This window comes from Thalassophryne amazonica, chromosome 16 (genome assembly GCF_902500255.1).
Source record: "Thalassophryne amazonica chromosome 16, fThaAma1.1, whole genome shotgun sequence".
NCBI lineage: Eukaryota > Metazoa > Chordata > Actinopteri > Batrachoidiformes > Batrachoididae > Thalassophryne > Thalassophryne amazonica.
Window position 1 is genome coordinate 80,857,091 of NC_047118.1, and position 8,905 is coordinate 80,865,995.

The following is an 8,905-nucleotide window of genomic DNA, read 5'->3' on the forward strand; positions in this document are numbered from 1 at the left end:
TCATATCGCAGTATAAACTGAATCCCTTCACTGTAATGGTATATATATATATATATATATATATATATATACACACACACAGTAGTGTTCAAAATAATAGTAGTGCTATGTGACTAAAATGATTAATCCAGGTTTTGAGTATATTTCTTATTGTTACATGAGAAACAAGGTACCAGTAGATTGAGTAGATTCTCACAAATCCAACAAGACCAAGCATTCATGATATGCACACTCTTAAGGCTATGAAATTGGGCTATTAGTAAAAAAAAAGTAGAAAAGGGGGTGTTCACAACAATAGTAGCATCTGCTGTTGACGCTACAAACTCAAAACTATTATGTTCAAACAGCTTTTTTAGCAATCCTGTGAATCACTAAACTAGTATTTAGTTGTATAACCACAGTTTTTCATGATTTCTTCACATCTGCAAGGCATTAATTTTGTTGGTTTGGAACCAAGATTTTGCTCCTTTACTAGTGTGGTTGGGGTCATTGTCTTGTTGAAACACCCATTTCATGGCAACATGACCTCTTCAAGTATTTTGACATATCCAAACTGATCCATGATACCTGGTATGCGATATATAGGCCCAACACCATAGTAGGAGAAACATGCCCATATCATGATGCTTGCACCACCATGCTTCACTGTCTTCACTGTGAACTCTGGCTTGAATTCAGAGTTTGGGGGAAGTCTCACAAACTGTCTGCGGCCCTTGGACCCAAAAAGAAAAAGTTTACTCTCATCAGTCCACAAAATATTCCTCCATTTTTCTTTAGGCCAGTTGATGTGTTCTTTGGCAAATTGTAACCTCTTCTGCACATGTCTTTTATTTAACTTTGCGGGGGGATTCTTGCAAATAAATTAGCTTCACACAGGCGTCTTCTGTCGCAGCACTTAACAGGTAACTCCAGACTGTCTTTGATCATCCTGGAGCTGATCAATGGGTGAGTCTTTGCCATTCTGGTTATTCTTGTATCCATTTTGATGGTTGTTTTCCATTTTCTTCCACACGTCTCTGTTTTGTTTTTTGGTTTTTTTTGTCCATTTTAAAGCATTGGAGATCATTGTAGATGAACAGCCTATGATTTTTTGCACCTGCGTATAGGTTTTCCCGTCTCCAATCAACTTTTTAATCAAACTACACTGTTCTTCTGAAAAATGTCTTGAACGTCCCATTTTCCTCAGGCTTTCAAAGAGAAAATCATGTTCAACAGGTGCTGGCTTCATCCTTAAATAAGGGACACCTGATTCACACCTGTTTGTTCCACAAAATTGATGATCTCACTGAGTGAATGCCACACTACTGTTATTGTGAACATCCACTTTTCTACTTTTTTTTTTACTAATAGCCCACTTTCATAGCCTTAAGAGTGTGCATATCATGAATGCTTGGTCTTGTTGGATTTGTGAGAATCTACTGAATCTACTGGTACCTTGTTTCCCATGTAACAATAAGAAATATACTCAAAACCTGGATTAATCGTTTTAGTCACATAGCACTACTATTATTCTGAACACTACTGTATATATATAAACTTAAGTGTAAAAAATTATGTGTTTCTGAATGGGTCCCTTAGCAAAGCTAAACTGATTTTAAAAAATTACAACAAATAAACAAAAACAGATTTAATGTAATTTTGAGAACATTTATTGTGCAGATCTCTACAGCTACAATTTGCCGGAAGGTACATCGAAGATGCAAACCTGGATTTGATGTTTTGGTGTTATTGTTGGGTCAATGGCTGAAGGTTCATCTCTTGAACACTAGATGGCGCACCCGCTCTGAATACATAAAGCATTTTCAGGACAGTCAGAGAGCATTTCATTTACAAACCTCAACACCAAACCACCAAAAATTTTACAAAAGTACTTTATTTACTCATAATTGAAGTCATTCTGGGTAAATCCTCATTCCCTGGCTGATTTTGTCTTTCTGCTCTAGTGAAAAACTCCTTGCATTATTTAATGTCACACTTCCTCAAGTGTTTGATTCAGGTCGGGGTGGAGGTGTATGCTTCTGCCCAGAGCGTCGGCTGAAATAAATAATGACTTTGCAAATATTGCACGTCTTGGTTTTGCAGTGTTCAGCGACAGAGCTGCTAAGTGCGGAAGACACTCAGGCATCTCACATGAACACTCCTCGTCTCAGTGACATACACACATCAGCTCAGAACACCCCCTGCCCTCCCCATGCACTCTGCACCAAAGGAACAGTGGTTCACACATGCCTCACAGAGGAGTTTTCATGGATTGATAAACTCAGGGCGTTATCGTGATTAGTTGGTGGAGTCCAAATCTCTACCGTAGGCCAAATTTATACAGTGTACCGTACAAATGGTATATATCGTGCACCCCTATTTTATATAGAGTGGCACAGACAAAGCAAGCACAGCACAAAGAGGGATGACGCATTGGCACAACAAATGGGACAGAGTAGTCTCGTTTGAACCCCTGTGTGATATCATGGGATTTGAGCACTTCCAGAGACAGCCTGCGGCAAGCTGTCCGCCATTGCACAGCTTCGCTTCACATGGAGTACTGTTTCGTTTTGGCTGCATTTACGTCGTGAAAATTGAAGTTTTTTCAGTTCTCAATGGAGAAGGGAAGACAAGGCAAATGGGAGGGGTTGTGTCGGTAAGTTTTAGTGAGATTCATTGTGAATAATGAGGAATTGAAGGTGGACAGAGTCGCTCCGGTCTCTCATCGATCAACCCCTGCACAACTGCCTCAACATGTTTGAGCTTCAAGTCAAACAAACCACAACACATGTCCATTTTCCACCACATCATCACTTTTTCTTTGCATTTTCACTTTCTTTGCCGTGTAATTTGCTCAAAAACATAGAGAAAGTGCCGTGTTTCTGATGGGGACAGACAAGTGAATGGGCGATAACCAGGCTGACCCTGGAAGTATATTTTTTGCGTCATATGCTCTTTCATTTAACCCCTTTATTACCCATCCTCAAACGAGACTACGGTGCCCAATCGCGCAGCAGTGCAGGGATCAAATTTGTGTAGTCAAGGTGCAACAGTCCAATGCTTGGTGAGTTCTGCTTCATGATGATTTGAAGAGTCGACATCACAGGATCAAAAAGTGACATTGCTGTAAACGCTTGGCCGCCACAAGCCAGTTATCCCTGTGGTAACTTTTCTAACACCTTCTGCTTAAAACCCAAAAAGTTAAGACAGACCATGAGGCTCCGCTTTCACCGTCTGTATTCATACTGAAAATCAAGATCAAGCAAGCTTTTGCCCTTCTGCTCCACGGGAGGTTTCTGTCCTCCCCGAGTTCGCCTTGGGACACCTGCATTACTGTTTGACAGGTGTACTGCCCCAGTCAGACTCCCCACCTGTCACTGTACCCAGAACGGGTCACGCCCAGCTGGGCAGGGTGCTTGACACCAAAAACGAGAGTCCACTTGGGCCTCACCTCACTGGGTGTACTGACCCTGAAGTTAATTGTCATGACCCTGAAGTAATTAATCCGTAAACTGAAATCTGTAAACTACTTAAACTGAAAGAAAATATACATCATGAATGATACTTAGGTTTTGAGAGACCTGTGTTCACAGTTTGTGGGATATTTTATTTACAGTTTGCAGCAAAATTATTAATGGTTCATGGATATTCACAGTTTGCGTACATTTTTATGAATGGTTTGCGGAATAATTCACGATTTGCAGCAGATTCACGTTTTGGGGTCAACAGTCTGCTGATGCTAACAGTCACCTGCAGTTGTTTGTTGTAGAGTTCAGCAAGTCTGAGATATGGCTCCTGAGGAATCCCAGCCCATTCTTCTTTGGCAAATCTCTCAAGTTCCTCCAGATTTCTTGGTCTTCTGGCATGGACCCTAGTCTTCAGTTCACCCCACAGATTTTCAATGGGATTTAAGTCAGTGCTTTGTGTAGGCCAGCCAGCAATGTTCACTTTGGTCTTCTGGAGACAGTTCTTCACCAGCAGCGCCTTATGTTTTGGGTTGTTGTCATGTTGGGAGACAAAGCTAAAAGACACAGAGGCGGAGCCCACATGCCCTCTGACAGTGGGGAGCAGAGCCCTGACGTACACACAGTGAAAAGCACCCAGCCAAATCACCAGCAGCTCCACCTCAGCTTCACCTGAAAACATTAAAAAAAAAACAGAAGCCAGCAGACCAGGGGCAAACTACAACAGGCGGCTTTTGATGGCTTTCAGTTGAGTGAGTATCTGAGAAATTGTTTAACAGCTGGACATGTTCCAACTTGTCCTTAAGGCTTCCAACGGAGGTGTTTTTCCTGTGGCGGTGCGCGGACCCGTCCGCACTTTCTTTCATTACAAAATCTCCTTTAACAGTGGAATGTCCGGATAAACTGCTGATCCCGACCTGTTCTGAAAGTTCTCTGTTCTGTCACGACGTCCTGGGTCAACAGAGGCTTAAATTTGGAAGCTTTCAGCTCGGAACAGGCAGACAGCGGCGGCTCAGGGCACGTCGCGACGTCCCGCTCCGTGGGCAGTCCTTAAAGCGACAGCAACAGTCCATAATCTCTCATCAGCCGTTAAAATTTTCATTTTCAATTTCTCGAATGGTGTCCACTTCGATGTGCCTCACAGTTTTTGAAAAAATTTTGATCAAGCACAGCGCCAGTCTCTCAGGAAGTTCTCAGACAAAGAGATTCCGACGGGAGGGGTGGACCACTCCTCACTCAAAGCCAGCCCACAGGCGAATGACGTAACCGACAGGCGTGAAAAAACTATATATATAACTAATATATATATACACACGCACATTGTATTCATGCGTCAGAGTCCCCAGGGCATTCTGCATGACAGTGTGCCTGAAGAGGGGGTGGGCCATTGCATGTACACGGCCAATAATCATGTCAGTTGAAACAGCGATTTCAATCAATCAATTCAATCAATTTTATTTATATAGCGCCAAATCACAACAAACAGTTGCCCCAAGGCGCTTTATATTGTAAGGCAAGGCCATACAATAATTATGTAAAAAACCCCAACGGTCAAAACGACCCCGTGAGCAAGCACTTGGCGACAGTGGGAAGGAAAAACTCCCTTTTAACAGGAAGAAACCTCCAGCAGAACCAGGCTCAGAGAGGGGCAGTCTTCTGCTGGGACTGGTTGGGGCTGAGGGAGAGAACCAGGAAAAAGTCATGCTGTGGAGGGGAGCAGAGATCAATCACTAATGATTAAATGCAGAGTGGTGCATACAGAGCAAAAAGAGAAAGAAACACTCACAAGAAGAACTTTAAATTCTATTCTAGAATTAACAGGAAGCCAATGAAGAGAGGCCAATATGGGTGAGATATGCTCTCTCCTTCTAGTCCCTGTCAGTACTCTAGCTGCAGCATTTTGAATTAACTGAAGGCTTTTCAGGGAACTTTTAGGACAACCTGATAATAATGAATTACAATAGTCCAGCCTAGAGGAAATAAATGCATGAATCAGTTTTTCAGCATCACTCTGAGACAAGACCTTTCTAATTTTAGAGATATTGCGTAAATGCAAAAAAGCAGTCCTACATATTTGTTTAATATGCACATTGAATGACATATCCTGATCAAAAATGACTCCAAGATTTCTCACAGTATTACTAGAGGTCAGGGTAATGCCATCCAGAGTAAGGATCTGGTTAGACACCATGTTTCTAAGATTTGTGGGGCCAAGTACAATAACTTCAGCTTTATCTGAGTTTAAAAGCAGGAAATTAGAGGTCATCCATGTCTTTATGTCTGCAAGACAATCCTGCAGTTTAGCTAATTGGTGTGTGTCCTCTGGCTTCATGGATAGATAAAGCTGGGTATCATCTGCGTAACTGAAAATTTAAGCAATGCTGTCTAATAATACTGCCTAAGGGAAGCATGTATAAAGTGAATAAAATTGGTCCTAGCACAGAACCTTGTGGAATTCCATAATTAACCTTAGTCTGTGAAGAAGATTCCCCATTTACATGAACAAATTGTAATCTATTAGATAAATATGATTCAAACCACCGCAGCACAGTGCCTTTAATACCTATGGCATGCTCTAATCTCTGTAATAAAATTTTATGGTCAACAGTATCAAAAGCAGCACTGAGGTCTAACAGAACAAGCACAGAGATTAGTCCACTGTCTGAGGCCATAAAAAGATCATTTGTAACCTTCACTAATGCTGTTTCTGTACTATGATGAATTCTAAAACCTGACTGAAACTCTTCAAATAGACCATTCCTCTGCAGATGATCAGTTAGCTGTTTTACAACTACCCTTTCAAGAATTTTTGAGAGAAAAGGAAGGTTGGAGATTGGCCTATAATTAGCTAAGATAGCTGGGTCAAGTGATTGCTTTTTAAGTAATGGTTTAATTACTGCCACCTTAAAAGCCTGTGGTACATAGCCAACTAATAAAGATAGATTGATTATATTTAAGATCGAAGCATTAAATAATGGTAGGGCTTCCTTGAGCAGCCTGGTAGGAATGGGGTCTAATAAACATGTTGATGGTTTGGATGAAGTAACTAATGAAAATAACTCAGACAGAACAATCGGAGAGAAAGAGTCTAACCAAATACCGGCATCACTGAAAGCAGCCAAAGATAACGATACGTCTTTGGGATGGTTATGAGTAATTTTTTCTCTAATAGTTAAAATTTTATTAGCAAAGAAAGTCATTACTAGTTAAAGTTAAAGGAATACTCGGCTCAATAGAGCTCTGACTCTTTGTCAGCCTGGCTACAGTCCTGAAAAGAAACCTGGGGTTGTTCTTATTTTCTTCAATTAGTGATGAGTAGTAAGATGTCCTAGCTTTACGGAGGGCTTTTTTTTTTTTCCAGGCTAAGTGAAGATCTTCTAAATTAGTGAGACGCCATTTCCTCTCCAACTTACGGGTTATCTGCTTTAAGCTGCGAGTTTGTGAGTTCTACCACAGAGTCAGGCACTTCTGATTTAAAACTCTCTTTTTCAGAGGAGCTACAGCATCCAAAGTTGTCTTCAATGAGGATGTAAAACTATTGACGAGATACTCTATCTCACTTAGAGTTTAGGTAGCTACTCTGCACTGTGTTGGTATATGGCATTAGAGAACATAAAGAAGGAATCATATCCTTAAACCTAGTTACAGTGCTTTCTGAAAGACTTCTAGTGTAATGAAACTTATTCCCGACTGCTGGGTAGTCCATCAGAGTAAATGTAAATATTAAGAAATGATCAGACAGAAGGCAGTTTTCAGGGAATACTGTTAAGTCTTTAATTTCCATACCATAAGTCAGAACAATATCTAAGATATGATTAAAGTGGTGGGTGGACTCATTTACATTTTGAGCAAAGCCAAGAGTCTAATAATAGATTAAATGCAGTGTTGAGGCTGTCATTCTCAGTATCTGTGTGGATGTTAAAATCGCCCACTATAATTATCTTATCTGAGCTAAGCACTAAGTCAGACAAAAGGTCTGAAAATTCACAGAGAAACTCACAGTAACGACCAGGTGGACGATAGATAATAACAAATAAAACTGGTTTTTGGGACTTCCAATTTGGATGGACAAGACTAAGAGTCAAGCTTTCAAATGAATTAAAGCTCTGGGTTTTTGATTAATTAATAAGCTGGAATGGAAGATTGCTGCTAATCCTCCGCCTCGGCCCGTGCTACGAGCATTCTGACAGTGTGACTCGGGGGTGTTGACTCATTTAAACTAACATATTCATCCTGCTGTAACCAGGTTTCTGTAAGGCAGAATAAATCAATATGTTGATCAATTATTATATCATTTACCAACAGGGGCTTAGAAGAGAGAGACCTAATGTTTAATAGACCACATTTAACTGTTTTAGTCTGTGATGCAATTGAAGGTGCTATATTATTTTTTTCTTTTTTAATTTTTATGCTTAAATAGATTTTTGCTGGTTATTGGTGGTCTGGGAGCAGGCACCGTCTCTACGGGGATGGGGTAATGAGGAGATGGCAGGGGGAGAGAAGCTGCAGAGAGGTATGTAAGACTACAACTCTGCTTCCTGGTCCCAACCCTGGATAGTCACGGTTTGGAGGATTTAAGAAAATTGGCCAGATTTCTAGAAATGAGAGCTGCTCCATCCAAAGTGGGATGGATGCCGTCTCTCCTAACAAGACCAGGTTTTCCCCAGAAGCTTCCAATAAAATGTTTGATGTCATCACAAATAAAAAATGAGTTACAAATAACTCACCAGTTTCTGTCCATTTTTATCCTGTACAAACCTTTTGTCATCATTAAATGTGTTGTCAATTGATCGTTGGCGGGTCTGTCGTAAATTTGTGTGCATGCTCAAAACTTTGAGCATCAGACAGATGGTTGCATATTTGTTTTGTGCTGTACTTGTTCATAGCTTGCCAGTGACATTAAGCTGCTTTCTCATGTCTGTAACAGAAAAAAAAACATAACAGCAGAATTCCCAACAGTTTGTCCACTCATTCCATCAGCATCTGAAATCCACCCCGTTGCTTGTGGAGTCCCAGAAGGGTCAGTTCTTGGGCCGACCCTTTTCAAAATCTACAGTGAGGCAAATAAGTATTAGATACACTGTTGAATTCACAAGTTTTCCCACCTACACAAAATGGAGGTCTGTAATTTTTATCTTAGGTACATTTCAACTGTGACAGACAGAATCCGAAAAAAAAAAAAAAGTCACATTGTATGATTTTTTTTAAAATAATTTGCATTTTATTGCATGAAATAAGTAAAATAGACTAATATTTGGTACAGAAACCTTTGTTTGCAATTACAGAGGTTATGACGTTTCCTTTAGTTCTTGAACGAGTTTGTACACAGCAGCAGGGACTTTGGTCCATTCCTCCATACAGATCTTTCAGGTTTAGAGTTTCGGCTCCCTCCAAAGATTTTCTGTTGAGTTCAGGTCTGGAGACTGGCTCGGCCACTCTAGGACCTTGAAATGCTTCTTACG